At 39.9% G+C, this 19,962-nt stretch overlaps 1 pseudogene; it reads right to left on the minus strand.

The window, feature by feature from the left end:
- Nucleotides 1–452: 452 nt before the first annotated feature.
- Nucleotides 453–19,962, minus strand: part of LOC145789206 (GDSL esterase/lipase At1g06990-like) — an 85,861-nt pseudogene continuing 66,351 nt past the window's right edge.

Genomic DNA, 19,962 nt, shown 5'->3' on the forward strand with positions numbered 1-19,962 from the left:
TCTGTTTGTACTGCCTTGTCTTTCTAAAAATTGCCAAAGTACTGGAGCAAGGTCCTTGCATCCTGCAGAGCACCACCGGCCGGACAGAATTACCACCGGCACTTCACAGTTCCCATCGGCATCTGTTGGATTCCTCGGCACTATATATAGTGCCGATCGGCACTAAATTCTGCCGGTCGGCAGAAACTTCCTGCAGAAAACAATTTGACAGCAAACAGAGAACAGGCAGTGCATGGTATGGAGTTTTGGACATATGTAAGCATGGTCATACTTCCTATCATATTTTGAACTCAAAGAAGCATGACCTTCGATCCTTGAACCATCAATGGTACATGGCGGGTCAAAGGATCGAATTTGCCATTTGATATGAAGATGCATGCAACAAACAAAATGAAAACCGAGGCCTTATCAAGTTAGAGTCAAAGGTCCCGATGACCGGGAATCGAGGCACATTACATCACTTGAAGTATGAATGGTCCTTGATTCCCACACTTGGTTTGACACCCCAAACCAAGTAAATGCAATGCATGTTATGCTCATAAGGCTCAAATGCACTATGCCACCAAGATGTAAAGCACAACAAGCATTATGCAACCAACATGACAAATGTATAATGCCAAGCATACAAGGTACAAACATGATGCAAACATGGACCAATTTAACCAAGGGATTATTATGCTACAAGGCTTAATGGACTAACCATGCAACAAACATGAAGCTAGCATGCAAGAGGGCCTAAAAGTGGTAAAGGTGCAGACCTTTATTCTCCTTTAAACAGCACCAAAATGCTCAAAATGATAGACAATCAACTCATGTGGACAAGCAAACTTATGGTACCAAAGTTAAGGCACAAAAAGGGGACAACTTACCCCCTCCAACATGACCTCTCATGGCATGATCAAGACAAGTAAAAGAAGAATTTTTGCATGCAAAATAGGACCCCAAAACCTCCTAATATGGCAGCTAGAGTATCTCCCATGAAACATGTGCACTAAGGCTCATTCCTAGGCATAAGAGGACACACCCTCAAGGCATTAAAAGGGCCATGCATGCACACATACAAGCATGATTCTTGGACTGAAATAGCATGGCAAACAACCTCCACTCATCAAAGTAGAACAACTAAAGCACTTATGATTCAAATACTTGAGGGCCCACAAGCCAAAATGCATAGCAACCATAACAAACATGCCAAACATGACCAAGTTGATAACCAACAGATTTTAAGCATGGAAAAACAATGCTAAATGCTACATGGGACCAAGCCAACATACGCAAGGATCATGGCCTAATCATGATATGTACTTCTAAGCAAAGTAGAGCAATACAAAGCAAGTATTACAAGCATGCAAGGAGGCATAAATCCGGCCAAAAACAGAGGTTGCATATGACCTAAAATACCTAAAAATCTTCTGAAATGAGGCCAAGAAACAACAAGCACACATGCTACCCTTTTGAGCTCAACAAGCAAGGAAACAAACCATGAAGGGAGAGGGGTGTCCCTCCCCTATGCAAGACTTCAAACCCTCCTTTTTTGACACTAAAATACACTGATTTTCAGTGGTCAAAAGACCAAAACACTGAAGTGAACAAAACCTTATGAAAGGAGCACCAAAATGGATCAAACAAGGTCTATAAGGATGAGTTTGCACTCAAACCACAAAGTGACCTTAATGAAAGAGCTAGAGCAGGAAAATATGAGCCTTTTTCATGTTATACATAAGAGCTAAAACAGCAAGCAAGATAGGTAGAAAACTATTGCAAGTTTGGGGAATAAAAAGCAAGATGCTCACCCTTGAAGAACCCTTGAAGAACAAATGGTCTAGCCCTCTTCTTTTGATCAAAACTAGTCCAAAAACTCAAGAAACAACCCCCCAAGTCCCTCAATCTCGGAGTAAGGTGTAATGGTGTGTGTAATGGTGCAAAAGTAAGGTAAAAACCACCTTTTGAGCTAAGAAACACACACAAAGGGAGAAAGGGAAGGAGGTATAGAGATAATATGTATCTATATCTCTAAGGGCTGGTTTTTGCTTCTCACTTTCTAACCTAGAACCAAAAGGAAAGCCCTCCTCTTATAGGACTCCCTCTTGCAAAGCTTATACAACAAGCTTGGCTAGAGGGAAATCCCTCCATACACGTGTATGGAGGGGGGAAGAGTTGGTGCCAGCTATCACAGCTGGCACAAAATATCTCTATAAAGTGGATGAACAGTGGTCGGCTGCCCAAAAAAGCTATTTCGGCAAAAAAAAGTGCCGACCGGCAACAAACTATGCCGACCGGCAATAAAGTGTGCCGACCGGCAAACAAAAGTGCCGATGGAAGAAAAAGACCAGCCGGTGGCCTCCAGCCACTGCCGGTGGTGTATGGGGATGTCTCACAAGGCATTCCCTGCCCCTCGAAGGCAAAACAAAAGTGTTCGGTGCAAAACCGGACACTAAACAGTCAAGTTCGGAGATTCTGAGGCAGGGTGCGCTAGCCGAGTCCTCCGGGAACTCCAAACGAACACAAACATGGATAATCACCGAGTGTTCAAACGGTGACGTCCAAGTCTTGAGGACGGTCAAAAATGGGGTGTCTACAGTGATAAAAAAAAAATAAAGTTATTTCATGCCACCTTTTGTCATCTCTTCTGTGTATCACATTAATGTAATTTGCAAAAGCTTTCAAATGCATTGAATCATTTCTTTGAGCTTGGCTTTTAACTGTTTTATGGTTTGCACATGCCTGTCATATTGTGAACATTTCTTTGTCTTTCTTAAGTTTTTTAAATTTTCTATCTCAATTTCGTGTTTATGTATGAATATGAAGTGGTACAATCTCTAAAAATTATCTAACATTGTAGGAACATCATGTGACTAATGTTTTGTTATTGTCTCATATTGATTCTACTCTTTTTCGACTATGTAATAATGTAAGTACACAATTCCTTATTATTAGATGGACACATATCATCTTAGAGTTTCGAAAAGACCAAATAATTACTACAATCTTATAATTTTTACCCATAAATTTATTGAGAAAGATCAATGTTTGGTTTAGATTTAAGAGTTGTTTGGAATTGATTCTTTTAGTAACTTTTTTGTTGATTATTTTTTCTCTCATATTTAGTGAATTTTTAATTTTTTTTTTATAAAAAAAATTAGATTTTTAAAATCTACTAGACTAGATGGAAATTTGATTTTGCTAGTTAATTGCTAGTCAATAGATAATTGATTGATGGAAAACTAGCATTTTGAAGAAAATTATATTGAAAAAAATATAGAATAATTGAAAGAAAAAAGTGTTTTGAAAATGGAAGGAAAGAGTGTGAGACAAAATTTTAATTTTGATTAATTTTTAGAAAATAATCTTTTTAATTTCATAATTTTGGAATAAAACTTGACGGAGAAAACTTCAAAGGGATAAGATTTAGGCAAAAAATAATGATAATTAATGAAAACTTTCAAATAACATTATGACACATCATTCTTAATGATATAAAAGTTAAAAAAACAGTAAGAAAAATAAAGGGGGAGTTTAATCCTCAAAGGCCTAACTAAGTATAGATTTCATATTTTAGATTAAACTTGAAAGGATTACTTGAAGGAAAGATTTAGGGAAAATGTAATGGTTGACAATGAAAACTTTCCTTATTTGTTTCTTTATTTTATATCGTAACTAAATTCAATTTAATTTAAAAATTCATGTTATTAATAACATTATAACACAACTTAATGATATAAAATTTAACAATTAAAAAAATGGATAGATAGTTTAATCTATCACAACACTGGTGCTTAGTGAACTTGTTAAAAAATTATGTAATTTTTTTCCTTTTAGATTCATGTCTATTAGTTGCTTACAAAAATTTAATAACATTTATTTATTTGTCTTTTTATTTCTTTTCTTCTTCTTCTTCTTCCCCCTTTTTTTTTTCTTTTTTGTAAAAAAGTTCAGAAAAATCAGAAAAACAAACCGATTTTCGTAAGTTTTTTTTTATTATTATTTCATTATTTTTTAGTGAATATTTTTTAAAATTTATCTTTTTTTTATATAAATTTTAAAATAATCCAATCGAGATGAACCAAAAAAATAAATTTACTCAAAAAAAAAAAAAAATATATATATATATATTAAATAGACCAAAAAAACTTGACTTCCTGGATACTCATTTATCTCACCAACCACTCTTTCAATTTGAATGGATTAAGTTTGTAAAATTATAAAGCTCCATATTAGCATTGTTAACGAAAATGGTTGCGTAACCAAATATGAGAGAGAGAGAGAGAGAGAGAGAGAGAGAGAGAGAGAGAGAGAGACTTAACCTGAACAAACTTCTGTAAATTATTGAGCACAAAGTCATGGTACTCACTAATGTTGAAGGTAATCCTTCTTGTGGGTATGTCATAGAAATTAAAAACAAAGTCATTAGCCCCTGCACTAACAATCACCAAAGCACCATTTTTTTTTTTTTTGGGATCGACAAAGAAGAATTTTATTGATGGAACAAACAAGTACATAGAGTAAGCAAATTACATCAATAAACATAAAAGGAGGTAATTCCTAAGATAATTCCTAAGATAACCAGGCTGTTTGGACACAGGGATAGAAAAAGTCGCATCCGAAGTAACATTATCGTATCCCGATCCAACTGATGCAAAGCTGACACCTATCCTCAGTTCCTCATCAGATAGGTTTGGATCGAGGAATGGAGGAACAATGTCCTTGATTCCCAACATAGTGGCCACGAAGTCTGGGACGAGTTTTCCATTTGAAAATCGTCCCATGGCGACCTAGCCGGGGAAGTCCTGGCCATAAGGCCGGTGGTTGCTTTTCATTTGGGATTTTATGTAGTTGTTGTTGCCTGTTGTAGACGCGCCCTCGGGCCCTCGCTACAGTTCGGACTTATAGACACCCCATTTTTGACCACCTTCAAGACTTGGACGCGACTGATGGTTTTGGAAGTTGGGCAATGCAAAGGTTTAATTTATTCGGCAAGGAGAGAGAGTCAAATCTCAACTTCATACCCTTTTTTGGACCAAAACGATATTGATCAAAAGATTTTAATCTTAAAACCCTCTCCTTCAAAACGTTTTTGAAATAAAATTTTTACGATGTTCCGAGTCTCGCATTTTGTCAAATGTTGCGCTTTTCGGTAAACCGAGCAAGGACAAAGTGGAAATGAATGAAAGAGAGATGAAATCTTTGAAAAATCTTTCAAAACACTTTACTTAGGGGTTTGGAGTTGAAGAAAAGAGGAGAAGAGGGAAGAAATCCAGTTGGGGGAGAAAACGGGCGTGAACCGTTAAGAAAAAGGCAAGCAGCCCTCGCCGAATCGGGCCTATTCATTTGCATACTTGAAATCAAGCTATGAGGCCACCACCGTTGGAAATAATACTTCTGGGGCTTCATTTTGCACTCAAGAATCTCTTAAATCCAATTCCGGACGGGGGAGATAAGGTTGATTGAAGTAAGGCATCACTCCGGGTTGAACCGAATCTGCGCGGCTTCACCAAAACAGGCATAACTTTTTCCACAGGTGGAATTTTAATGCAAGGTTTGTGCCATTGGAAAGATAACTTCCGGGGATTCAATTTGGACACTTGAACAGCCACCATTGGACTTCCCTATCACTGGCCGGCTACCTTTCTTTCTAGCAGACCCATTTTTTGTCCTGAAAAGTAGCAGGCCGGCCAGAAAAGGTGGCAGGCCGGCCACCTACTTGGTTGGATGACCATTTTGGCCCTTTGAGCTGGCTGGCCGTGATCCCCTCCCCAAGTGTGTTCCAGGTGTGCAATTTGTTTTCCTCTAGACCCTATACCCGAGGGTCTTTCCATTTGGGGGGAAATTTGAATTGGTTTTCCCCCCCCCCATTGTTCCCCCCTTTCCTCCACTCCTTTCCCTATAAAACCAGCACCCTCAGCTGTATTTTAGGGGTGAAAAAAAATTCATTTTGGAGCTTTACATTAAAAACCTCCCTCTGTCTACTTCAACCCTCCAAAACTCTAAGGTTGTTGCACCATTTACCCTACACCTCATAGCACAAGGCCTCCATCCTTCATTCCAGCACTTTGGGATTGTTTTAAAGAGGTTAAAGGCTCAGAAATTTGGTCCAAAAGCTGCTGGTCCATTGGTCTACAAGGGTGAGTCCCATTTTCCCTCTTTTGTGCCTTATCTTGCTTTGTATTTAAGCCATACCTTCTAGCATTTTTGGGCTCCGACCCAAACTGTAAATAGTCATATTTTGTGCTCATATCCATGTTTGATTAAGGGTCTTTCTCTGTTTGAGGTCCCCTCCTCACCCTTTGTGTTTAAACTCTCTTTTAGGCTAATTTTTGCATAGTATTTTAGGCCTATTTGTGAGTTGTTTTGGACTTTTTCATAAACTGTAAAATACCTTTTTTTGAGCCCCTCTTCAACATTGCTGAAGGGCTCTCCTCTGTTTGAGGCCTCCTTCTATCACTTGCTTCTTTATCTCTCTTTTAGGCCAATTTTTGCATAGTATTTTAGGCCTATTTGTGAGCTGCTTTGGACCTTTCCATAAACTGTGAAATATCTTTTTTTGAGCTCCTATTCAACATTGTTGAAGGCCTCTCCTCTGTTTGAGAACAGCAGCTACCACTTGTCTCTTTACCCCTCTTTTAGGCCTTTTCTTGCATGATAGTTTGGCCTTATTTGTGATTATTTTCGTGGCTTGATGTAAACTGTAAAGTGCCTTTTTTTGAGCCCCTCTCCAACTTTGTTGAAGGGCTCTTTGACATTTTGGGCCAGTTGCTGTCCCTTTGTGTTTAATCTCTCTTTTAGGGTCATTTTTGCATGATAGGTTAGCCCTATTTGCGTTTATTTTTAGGACTTGTTATAAATTGGAAATATGCATGTTTTGGGACTGTCTTGCATCTTTCTTCATGCTTCATGATCAAATAATGCGTGCTTTGTATAGCTGTAAGTCATCCCATGCACCTAGTTTCGAATTTCGGGGCTCATTCCATGCATCGGGTGCCATGTTTCCATGTTTCGGGGCTGTTTTGCATCACATTTCAGTGCTGAAATTCGCATGTTTGCATATCATGTTCCATGCCTTGCCATGCTTTGGGTAGAGTGGCATTTGATGCCTTAGGCTGGGTCCTCGGTTTGCGTGCATGTGTGCACGCATTTCGAGTATCTCATTTTCATCTCATGGCTACCGATGTGAGTGTGGCTGAGGTCCACTCATGTTGGTATAAGTCCATTGTGCATTGTGTATGCCATTTCATTTCATAGCATTGTGTATGCTAGGTTGTATGTTAGAGCATTGTGTATGCCTTGTTACATCGTGCATTGTGTATGCCATCTCATAGCATTCTTCCATGCCCTCTATATGCCTTTGTCCAAAGCTCTCCAAACCCTTATTGGGCAAGGGCATCTCAAACTCCTTGAGCCTCGGCCTCTCCCAAACCCTCTTCCGGCTACGCATGATGCTACCCAGTACTGCGCGTACCATCAGCAGCCATACTACCGACGACTGCTTCCGTCTTCGCCATGAAGTACAGGATCTATTTGACAATTGGGTCATCCTCCCGCCGAGCTCAGCAAAGTCTATCAGCACTGGATCGGTGAATTTGGGCGGATAATGTTATGTGATTGGGAGATGAACCACCTGCAGGCAGCGCTCGATTAACTCCAGACGTGGGAATGGCATGCACTGTTCTGAGCAATATGCAAATACCAGTTTTTGTGCTTTCTTACTTGGGTATTGGGCCAGTCTTGTTGTGTCGTACAGAGTCAATTTTTTCTTACTGAGTCAGTTGGGTCTGTTTTGTTGTACCGAGTCAGTCCTGTTTTGTTAAAGTCAGGTGATTCTGAGGATGTTACCTCGGGCATCACTGTTTTGTTTTGTGTTTGTCTTTTTTCTTTCTTTTGAGTCTATTTCTGTCTTGGAGCCAGTAATGCCAACAGATTTGAATGAACAGCAGTTATTTTCACATTCTTGTGTTCGCTTCTGCCTTGTGCCAATTGTGCCAGAAGTTCTGAATGAAACGACAGTGCTTTTCACCTGTTTTTCTGTGCTTTGAAAATCATTGCATTGACCTAAGTTTTTCAAAACCTTCTGAACATTGTGATGAAAACAAAGAGGAAGGAATTCCTCGGGATTTGTAAACTTTGATCAAATTGAGAGAAAGAGAGGCGTGCTAAGCCCTTAATGAATGAAATCATGTTTGCTAACGTGAGTACTAATGTGATACCCCCATTCCGTAATATGCTAAATTGGTCCTTAATTTGAATATGATTATGTGTTCAGCATGACTTTATGTGGCATTATATGAATATATGTGATTTTGCAATTCTATCTGTTCACTGTAGGAATATCTGTTTGAGTAAACTACTTTGGGAATTAAATCGAGGCCCTATCGGTCACAGAACTCGAAATTGATTACGCCATTGTGATTGGCATAATTTTTAGAGCCTACGGTGAAATTTAATTGAAAATTGATTTGGGTTAGATTAAACCGATTAAATTGATGAATTAGAGCCCAACTACTTTATTATTATAATCTTGGCCTTAGTGGATTTTGTTGTCAAGCTTTAAACACTCAATCTCTCCATCCCTAGCCTCATTTTGACTGATATTAAACTCGAAGAAGAGAAGAGAGGGCCGGTTGTAGAGAGAGAAAGGGAGAGACTTGTGTAATTTGGGCTCAAGACTTGGGAATTTGAAGATCTAGCTCAAGATTTGGCTAGAGCTTGAGTGGTGAAGCTCTTAGGTAAGTGAATTCATGGACTCTTGTTTGTAATTTGTAAGTTCAAAGTTGAAAAAATGTTAAAGAACATGAATTGAGTTGGTTTTGTTAAAATTGAAGTCTTAGAACACATGCGTGTAGGAAATTGTTATGAATTTCCATATTTGAACACAATGTGTGTGTAATTGCTTTGAATGTTGCATGTTTGAGCTCAAAGGGGTATGGTCCATGTAAATTTGTAGTTGAAGCTCATGTAAAATCACCATTGGTATCATCTAAGTTGAGATTGGGAGCTAGACATCACATGCATGTACAATCCATGGAAGTAGAAGCTTTGAATGTATGAAATGGTTACATTGGTAATGAGTTGGTGGAAAATTAGCCATGCATGTAGATAAATTATGAAATTGAGCTTCAATATGTTGTAATTATATGTTTGTACCATGTTAGTACATGATTATGTGAAGTTTGGACCGAAATCATGCATTCAGAGCCTTTGAATGTCAAGATGAAGCTCAAGAACTCAATTTGGAAAACCCAGATTTTCGATGTCCGCTCGAGCGGGTGAAGTGTCGCTCGAGCGGAGAAAGTTGACGCTCGAGCGGGGAGCTATGTAGACAGGCAGTACGCTCGAGCGGCCGAGTTCACGGTCGAGCTGGAATTGAAGGCAACCAGTACTTTCGCAGACCTAAGGGTCCGCTCGAGCGGGGAAGTCCACGCTCGAGCGAGGACCCTATTTTCTGAAATCCTATTTTTGCATTTTGTGTTTTGTTTTCCGTTCTCTTTCACTTCCAAGCACTCTTAGGCATATGTTAAGCATTGTAAATGAGTTAATGAGATAATAATAAAGCCTAAAGAAGAATATGTGAATTAAAGAACGGATTGAACTGTTAATGACCCTTTTGTGTTCATGAAACGTGTAGGGTCAAGCTCCAGGGCAAATCCACAAGCCGATCACTATGAGTAATATCAATATTTGAAGGCTTATCAATGTCCAATTGTGTATTCCCTTATAAGCTGTATGAGTGGCTAATTGGGATTCTGGACAAAAGTCTGACATGAATAGATAAATGGACCAAAGGTCGTTCTGATAAACATAAATGGACCAAAGATCGTTTTGATAAACATAAATGGACCAAAGGTCGTTCTGATAAACATAAATGGACCAAAGGTCGTCTTGATAAACATAAATGGACCAAAGGTCGTCTTGATAAACATAAATGGACCAAAGGTCGTTCTGATAGAAATGAGTGGACCGAAGGTCGTTTTGACATGAATGAGTGGGCCGAAGGCCGTTTTGACAGAAATGAATGGACCGAAGGTCGTTTTGACATATATGAATGGACCTAAGGTCGTTTTGACATGAATGAGTGGGCCGAAGGCTGTTTTGACATGAATGTATGGGCCGAAGGCCGTTTTGACGTAAACGAATGGCCCAAAGGCCATTTTGATAGAAATGAATGGGCCGAAGGCCGTTTTGACGTGAATGTATGGGCTAAAGGCCGTTTTGACGTAAACGAATGGGCCGAAGGCCATTTTGATAGAAATGAATAGGCCGAAGGCCGTTTTGACGTAAATGAATGGGCCGAAGGCCGTTTTGACGTAAATGAACGGGCCGAAGGCCGTTCTGACATGAATGGAAATCTGAATGGGCCAAAGGCCAGAATGTTTGGAACTACAGTCACTTGATTTGAATTCCGTATAGTTATATATCTGTTAAATAGAAATAGGAATTGGGCCTAAGGCCGTTTGGAACATGTTGTTCTACATTGTTATGTAACTTCTGTTTTTGATTTGATATTATTCACTGGGCTTTCGCTCACGCTCATTCATGTGTTTGTAGGTGAGCCAAGAGAAGTCCAGACCCAGCCTCAGTGAAGTCTGTATAGAGCAACTAAGGTTTTGAGAGAGTCAGCCCTTGTGTCTCACGCACGAGACCCGTCTTCGCCCTTTTGTTATATATTTACATTTTGTCAGGTTAGCGAAGTTTTGAATACGTCTGTATGTAGTTTTCATGGGTTGACTTAGTTTAGATGGTCCTGTCTGTAAAGGATTTTCTGGTACTGTATTTTGTTGTGGGTTATTAACGTTTATGCGTATGGTTTGTTTTAGAGTGCATATAAGCACGACTCTATGGACAAAGTTTTAAATTGCTTCCGTTTGGCCCCCATTAACTCTGTTAAAATACATTTGGTTTGGTTTGAGGCCGTAGGTAATCTCATGATTACTGGCCGGTTACGTCCTTAACCCATGGGAGCAGGTTCGGGTCGTGACAGAGTGGTATCAGAGCACGAGTTAATAACTCACACACTTGTCCAAAAGAGCAATAAGCGTCTAGAAAATATCTAGGATGCATTCACGTGATGAATATAAATCTAAAAGCATCAAGAATATGCTTAAGTGTTTCGGTATAAACGGTCATGTGCTATAATTTGTAAATTGCTTGCATGGTAAACCTTTGGAATACGTATGCTCTCTGGTATATGCATACTTGTGAATCTCTGTATTAAGTATAATGCTATGTTTGGTATAAATGAATGATTTCCTAAATTCTCCTTGAACATAATTGTGGTATCCTTAGCAGAGGCCCTCGCCCAGGGGATATAATACTGCGGCTTATGGTCATGAAGCCCTAGCCCGGGGGAAATAATACCGTGGCACAGGACCTCGCTCGGGGGAAATAATACCGTGGCCTATGTATGAGATATGTTGATATGCTTGACCAACATGATATGTCACGCTAAAGGAAGTACCACACATGATTCGAATATGAGATATAAGTTGTTACACTAATGTGTACAACAAGTTTGTTTTGTTATAACGCACATACATGAAAAGTTGTTTATGTGCATTCAATTCTGCCTACGGGTGTCTATTTGAAATATGAACATGATTTGAGTATATAATTACTTAGTAAATGTTCAGCATGCGATATCTGATAAATATGCAATTATCTGTCACGTAAGTGATTAATTGCGTACGATATGTGAAAGGAGAATATAACAATGTGCTTATGTGCGAATGTACTCATGTGATTTTGTGTTTAATTTCGTATTGGGCATCCCAGTATTTGGTAAAGTTTGACAAGAATTTGTGTAGAGTATGGGCAAATTAAGGGCATACGGGTTGGAAGGTTCTTCCACAGCCCGACTTGATAGTCCGGAAAGAGTAGTACAAGAATTGGCAGAGATCTTGAGACAACAGCGTCAGTTGCCGCTATGGCAAGAACCTTTGCCACCACCAGTGTGAGAAACACCGAGGAGTTTGTTATCAGACTTCTGGGGCTCGTTATAGATATGGTTTGCCACCACCAGTGTGAGAAACACCGAGGAGTTTGTTATCAGACTTCTGGGGCTCATTATAGATATGGTAAAATGGACCATACAGCAAGGAACTGTCCCCAGATTGAACGGAATGTGAATGAATCCTCTGCCTTGGCTAAATCCGTACCAGTGGTAGGAATTGCTACTCAGGATGGAGTAATCACACTCATCCCAGAAAGCACTCAGAATGTTGTAACCATTATCCCAGGTATCTATACTGTTTACAAATGAATGCTTATGTGTTAATTGATTCTGAATTAGTACGTTTGTACATCTTCGCTTGGGATATTATTTGATTCGGATCGGCATATATTTCATATTTGCTGCATGTGTATTTAGATTGGTTAGACCCACATGATCGAGACTGTATTCATTGGAGGTATATGCCTCGTTTGGGAAATTTGTGAAATACGTTTTGGGATATTGATTGACTCTGCACATGCACATATATACCTACACCTATGCTCAGGGTGATTTATTATGTTATCGTCTTCAATGACTAAACCACTGGAATTATGATTCTATAATCGTGTGACCAAGTTGAGCGCCCTAAATGATGAACTCTATAATTGTGAGACCATATATTTTGATTGGTAGAAAGTTGACTGGGTGATGTGACTAATTTGGAACTTTTGCGTAACAATCCCATGCTATGTGTACCTGAGGAGCTCTATTTAATGTGTTACTGTGCACCATGTGCTTGTATATAAGACTTGTTTGGGAATTGCTGTATTGATTATGGTACATACTTCCTGACCTGAATAACTGCATGTTTATGCAACTACCCCCGAATTTATGTAGTCAATGCCATATTGTACGTGACTTGAAATGCTTTGATATGAACAGTTGTGATGAATAATTCTGATATGACTTGGAGAACTGATAAACTTAGGACAGTTGTGAAACTATTAGCCGTGTGCCTAAACAAACGAAGTGAGCCTCACGGAACCGAATGTACCCCATTTGAGAAAACTTTTATTTGATTCGATCCGATAGAACCTTTGCCTGATATTGTTCCGATGGAACCCTTGTTCGATCTAATCTGACAAGACCTTTGCTTGGATCGACCGATAAGACCCTCTATCTAGTTTGATTTTGTAAAAAGGGGATTAAGAATTGCTTGTGAATAAATAGCCAGATTATTCTTGGCAGAAAAACTGATAGACCCAAAACTTGAATTCGTTTGGAATACTCGACTTATTGGAAAGACCTTTTGTGGACTATCAACAGATTGACCTAACCAAACGCACCATTGAGAACCAATCTCCAACTATTGAGGACATATGTGCTAAAATGAACTGAATTGTATAAACCCCGTGATTGGGGGTCGTAAGGAGTGTTGTTCCATTTTGTTTGTTTGACGCTATGGGAACCGATGACGGTAGATTGATTTGATTTTGAGCAGTACTGAGCATTTGTCTTTGACTGATCAGAACATGTTTTGTAAGGAAGAGTGGTTGCTTCAGTGTTACCAGATTTTGGGGAAATCAGGTTATAGCGAATGGTGTTGTGTTGCTTTGATGACATTCTTAGAGTGTCCTTTTGTGCTAGGGGACGTTAAGCCTATGTAGCACCTTTGATTGAGATACCTTTTGCCACCAACGGTTCGTACAGGTGGGTTTGACTAATCGATCTGGAATCGGCCACCGACGGTCGCGAACGGGTGTGCTTAGATTCCGAGACGGTTATTCCTTTGTTTTGTTCGGAATGTCATCCTTTGGTATTATGTAAATGTTTTAACATCCAAGAAACTTTGAAAAACCCTGATTGTCCGAAAAGTGCGTGAATTCAGTATGCTTTGTATATAACCACCCAGTGTCATTATATTCTGTGATTGGAACCCTGAGAATGTGTGAATTGCGTTTGACATGCGATTGACTCCTTTGATAATGCCTTTGACATCATGGGGATTTACGTATATGAATTGTCTTATGCTTTTGACGACTATCAAATAAAGTAGAAAGACTTGATGGAACAGAGAATTGAATACTGAACTGAATTGTGAATTGCAAACTGTAAACTGTTGAGTGAACTGAGAATGCGTGTATTCTATTAGAAATTGACTGCTTCGATGTTATTATATCTTACAATTAGTATTATGGGGATATGCGGACTATGTGCGTTGTATGGGTAATTACTTCGATACTACCTTTGTTGATTCGGGAACCTGTATCTGGATCCACTTTGTGTTCCTGAAAACCTTTGATTGACCTTGGAGGACTGTGATAAGTCACTAAACTAACTACTGAATTGGGTTATAAATTGCGGGATTATTGAAGAACAAATTGAACTTTTGTGACAAGGGGATAGACCGAACTCCTATGGTAAAGTTAGTTGGCTTTGAAATAAATATGTTAGTGACCTGCTTTGAAGAGGGTAATTGGTGAATGTGTGTCTAAGTATTTTTCGGGGCCAACAGGTCGAAGCCGAATATCAGATAGTGGCGGAACTACTTCAATCTCTCTATTTTGGAATGGAAATGGGAATATGTGACTACGAATTTTGTTGTGGGGCTACCTTGAACACCCAAGGTATAAGTCCCGTTTGGGTTATTGTATATAGAATTACTAAATTTGCTCATTTCCTCTCTGTGAAGTTTCGCACGATGCTTATAGACTAACCACGGTTACATCAGTAAGATTGCTCGTTGTATGGAATCCTAGTATCTATTGTTTTAGACAGGAATCCTAAGAGGTGTTTGAATTTTGACAAACCTTCAAGAGGCAATGAGGACTGAATTGTGATACGGTGCTACTTTCCGTCTGCAGATTGACGCATAATCAGAAAGAACTTTTTGGATTTTGGGAGAAATACTCCAAATTTATGTAGTAGATTTTTCAGGGAATTTGAAAGATCTATCCATTGTTGGCAGACTGTGCTTACAACAAAAGCTTACACTCTAGTTTCAATATGGCACCATACAAGCTTTGTATGGAAGAAAAGATAAGTCTCTGACTGGTTGAGAACTGAGTTTTGTTTGACTTTGGGGCTAAGTAAGTGGCTATCAAAAAGGATTGGAACCATTGAACGAAAAGTGTTCCGAATTGTGCCTGACTAAAGGTAAATTAAGTTTGGAGGACCAAACTTCCTAAAGGGGGGAAGACTGTGATACCCCCGTTCCGTAATATGCTAAATTGGTCCTTAATTTGAATATGATTATGTGTTCAACATGACTTTATGTGGCATTATATGAATATATGTGATTTTGCAATTCTATCTGTTCGCTGTAGGAATATCTGTTTGAGTAAACTACTTTGGGAATTAAATCAAGGGCCCTATCGGTCACAGAACTCGAAATTGATTACGCCATTGTGATTGGCATAATTTTTAGAGCCTACGGTGAAATTTAATTGAAAATTGATTCGGGTTAGATTAAATCGATTAAATTGATTAATTAGAGCCCAACTACTTTATTATTATAATCTTGGCCTTAGTGGATTTTGTTGTCAAGCTTTAAACACTCAATCTCTCCCTCCCTAGCCTCATTTTAACTGATATTAAACTCAAAGAAGAGAAGAGAGGGCCGGTTGTAGAGAGAGAAAGGGAGAGACTTGTGTCATTTGGGCTCAAGACTTGGGAATTTGAAGATCTAGCTCAAGATTTGGCTAGAGCTTGAGTGTTGAAGCTCTTAGGTAAGTGAATTCATGGACTCTTGTTTGTAATTTGTAAGTTCAAAGTTGAAAAAATGTTAAAGAACATGAATTGAGTTGGTTTTGTTAAAATTGAAGTCTTAGAACACATGCATGTAGGAAATTGTTATGAATTTCCATATTTGAACACAATGTGTGTGTAATTGCTTTGAATGTTGCAAGTTTGAGCTCAAAGGGGTGTGGTCCATGTAAATTTGTAGTTGAAGCTCATGTAAAATCACCATTGGTATCATCTAAGTTGAGATTGGGAGCTAGACATCACATGCATGTACAATCCATGGAAGTATAAGCTTTGAATGCATGAAATGGTTACATTGGTAATGAGTTGGTGGAAAATGAGCCATGCATGTAGATAAATTATGAAATTGAGCTTCAATATGTTGTAATTATATGTTTGTACCATGTTAGTACATGATTATGTGAAGTTTGGACCGAAATCATGCATTCAGAGCCTTTGAATGTCGAGATGAAGCTCAAGAACTCAATCTGGAAAACCCAGATTTTCGATGTCCGCTCGAGCGGGTGAAGTGCCGCTCGAGCGGAGAAATCGAGCTCCCAGCATTTTCTGCAGACATGGTTCCCGCTCGAGCGGGGGAAGTTGACGCTCGAGCGGGGAGCTATGTAGACAGGCAGCACGCTCGAGCGGCCGAGTTCACGCTCGAGTTGGAATTGAAGGCAACCAGTACTTTCGCAGACCTAAGGGTCCGCTCGAGCGGGGAAGTCCACGCTCGAGCGGGGACCCTATTTTCTGAAATCCTGTTTTTGCATTTTGTGTTCTGTTTTCCGTTCTCTTTCACTTCCAAGCACTCTTAGGCATATGTTAAGCATTGTAAATGAGTTAATGAGATAATAATAAAGCCTAAAGAAGAATATGTGAATTAAAGAACGGATTGAACTGTTAATGACCCTTTTGTGTTCATGAAACGTGTAGGGTCAAGCTCCAAGGCAAATCCACAAGCCGATCACTGTGAGTAATATCAATATTTGAAAGCTTATCAATGTCCAATTGTGTATTCCCTTATAAGCTGTATGAGTGGCTAATTGGGATTCTGGACAAAAGTCTGACATGAATAGATAAATGGACCAAAGGTCGTTCTAATAAACATAAATGGACCAAAGGTCGTTTTGATAAACATAAATGGACCAAATGTCGTTCTGATAAACATAAATGGACCAAAGGTCGTCCTGATAAACATAAATGGACCAAAGGTCGTCTTGATAAACATAAATGGACCAAAGGTCGTCCTGATAAACATAAATGGACCAAAGGTCGTTCTGATAGAAATGAGTGGACCGAAGGTCGTTTTGACATGAATGAGTGGGCCAAAGGCCGTTTTGACAGAAATGAATGGACCGAGGTCGTTTTGACATATATGAATGGACCTAAGGTCGTTTTGACATGAATGAGTGGGCCGAAGGCCGTTTTGACATGAATGTATGGGCCGAAGGCCGTTTTGACGTAAACGAATGGGCCGAAGGCCATTTTGATAAAAATGAATGGGCCGAAGGCCGTTTTGACGTGAATGTATGGGCCAAAGGCCGTTTTGACGTAAACGAATGGGCCGAAGGCCATTTTGATAGAAATGAATGGGCCGAAGGCCGTTTTGACGTAAATGAATGGGCCGAAGGCCGTTTTGACGTAAATGAACGGGCCGAAGGCCGTTCTGACATGAATGGAAATCTGAATGGGCCAAAGGCCAGAATGTTTGGAACTACAGTCACTTGATTTGAATTCCGTATAGTTATATATCTGTTAAATAGAAATAGGAATTGGGCCTAAGGCTGTTTGGGACATGTTGTTCTACATTGTTATGTAACTTCTGTATTTGATTTGATATTATTCACTGGGCTTTCGCTCACGCTCATTCATGTGTTTGTAGGTGAGCCAAGAGAAGTCCAGTCCCAGCCTCAGTGAAGTCTGTATGGAGCAACTAAGGTTTTGAGAGAGTCAGCCCTTGTGTCTCACGTACGAGACCCGTCTTCGCCCTTTTGTTATATATTTACATTTTGTCAGGTTGGCGAAGTTTTGAATACGTCTGTATGTAGTTTTCACGGGTTGACTTAGTTTAGATGGTCCTGTCTATAAAGGATTTTCTGGTACTATATTTCGTTGTGGGTTATTAACGTTTATGCGTATGGTTTGTTTTAGAGTGCATATAAGCACGACTCTATGGACAAAGTTTTAAATTGCTTCCGTTTGGCCCCCATTAACTCTGTTAAAATACATTTGGTTTGGTTTGAGGCCGTAGGTAATCTCATGATTACTGGCCGGTTACGTCCTTAACCCATGGGGGCGGGTTCGGATCGTGACAACTAAGAAGGATCCTGGCTTGATCCAGATTGGTCCCACACCGTCTTCAGCGCGAGCGCTTAGTGGCTTTCTTAAAAGATTTCAAAAAAAAAAAATGTTTTACGCGGTCCTGCGAAGACCTGTGTGGAATCGCTCTTGAGATTGTGCAACTTAGGATCGCTCTCAGCCTCGAGACTCGACTCCTCATTTTCAAACCTTGGACTAGAACTCAGAAAGTTCAAAGGTCAACTACAATGTAAGGCCTGTGTGGCCGGATCCAGAGCAGGAGCACCCCTCGAACTAGGGGCAAGAATTTCAAACGTGCTCGAAGAGTCCAAGATGAAGATCGGCAAGAATGCCAAACCCAGAAGGGAGGAAAGAAGAAGACATTGTTGAAGGACAACCGAGTTCCTATCCACAAACACTAGGGGCAAATTCACCCTCCATTGGATGGACTCTTGCATCGTCAGCGAACAACAGCCATTCTCCTAGATTCAGATGACTTTGGGATCTCAAAACCATTTGACATGGACAAAGCTATACTTTTACCCTTGAGAGGCTCGCTGGGCCAAAAACCCAGAAGGGCGGCCCAGGCAAAAGTTAGAGCAAGAAAAGAAGAAAAAGAACAAAAAAGAGAAAAGAACAAAAGAACAAAAAAGAAAGATGCAAAGAAAAGAACAAAAAAAGAAAATCAAAAAAGAAATGAAATGAAAAGAAAAGAACACAAAAATTGAAAAGAAGAAAAACATAGCTCGCAAGGTTGAAAACCCACAAAGGGCGGCCTTGGCAAAAGTTAGAGCGCAAAAGGAGAGGTTAATACCCGAGTGTACCTTAACCTCGAACTACGTGAGGCTTGATTCCCATCTTTGGGATACGTAGGCAACTTCATTCTGAAGTCCAGCCGTAAAACACTGTGTCCATGTAATGGTTTTGATTATCTTTGCTTTCTCTGAATCCAAAAATTTGGTTGTGTTCGTCACTCTGAGGACTAACTACAATGCGCCGCGGTGCTATCTAAACAAGGGGCAACTTTCCGTTGCCATTCAATACACTGCGGTGCCGTTCAAACAAGGGCCAACTTTCCGTTGCTAGGAAGCTCTCTTCAAGCACGGGGCAATTTTCTTTCGGATCTGAAGTTGTGCATCTCAAGAGCGGGTTTCGTGCTCGTTGAGCAGTAGCCGCTTGCAAAAATAGTTTTTGAGAAATTTTTAATGAGGTTGACTAATTTTCTCTCAAAAATTATTCCATTTTTCCAAAACTGGACCATTTCTTGGACCCAAAAAAAGAAAATTTTCAGTGCTCATAACCTGACTTGCATGATTTTAAATCAGAAAATTGAACAAGCATGTTAATCGAACTCTCATTTTGGTCAAAATTGTCTTAGTAGAAAGCCAAAAACAAAAAATGGTCGAAATGATGAACTAGTGGCACAGTTGAGTCAGGTGTTCTGTCTTTTCCGCATTGCCACAATACTTGCCAAGAAGGGCACTCTACCGGCCTGAAAAGGGCACAACTGAAGTTAACAGCAAAAGGGCTGAAAGCTTTCTCACCCTCCGAGCAACGAGGTATCAAGCCAAGGGCGAAGCACGAACTGGAATGGATCAAGATATTCCACTCCCTCATCTGGACAGATCTGATCACGTCCAAACTCCCCAGCAGAGCATCGTCAACCGATGTCAGTTGCAGATTTGCTACACACCCAGTTGTAGCACAGCCCCTCTGTGGGAGAAACTCACTAGCCGTGTGCAGAAGAAGAAGAATCTAGCGGAATGCTAGGGGCAAGAGCCCACAACTTTCTGTTTATCCATCAACCACCCAGGGGAGGGATAAAAATGAGAGATTGAAGAATAGAGAGATGTGCGCTGAGAGAAAAAGTGAGGAAAGGGCTTTTTCAGAAAAAACAGAGCCTGAGGGCCGAGTGATGTGAGAATCACAAATAAGAAAATGGTGGGAAATAATACCCGGAGAAACTGGCTCCTCGCGTACTGAGAGGTCTCTCGTCT

Source organism: Camellia sinensis, chromosome 3 (genome assembly GCF_055761805.1).
Source record: "Camellia sinensis isolate YWXY chromosome 3, ASM5576180v1, whole genome shotgun sequence".
In the NCBI taxonomy this organism is placed as follows: Eukaryota; Viridiplantae; Streptophyta; class Magnoliopsida; order Ericales; family Theaceae; genus Camellia; species Camellia sinensis.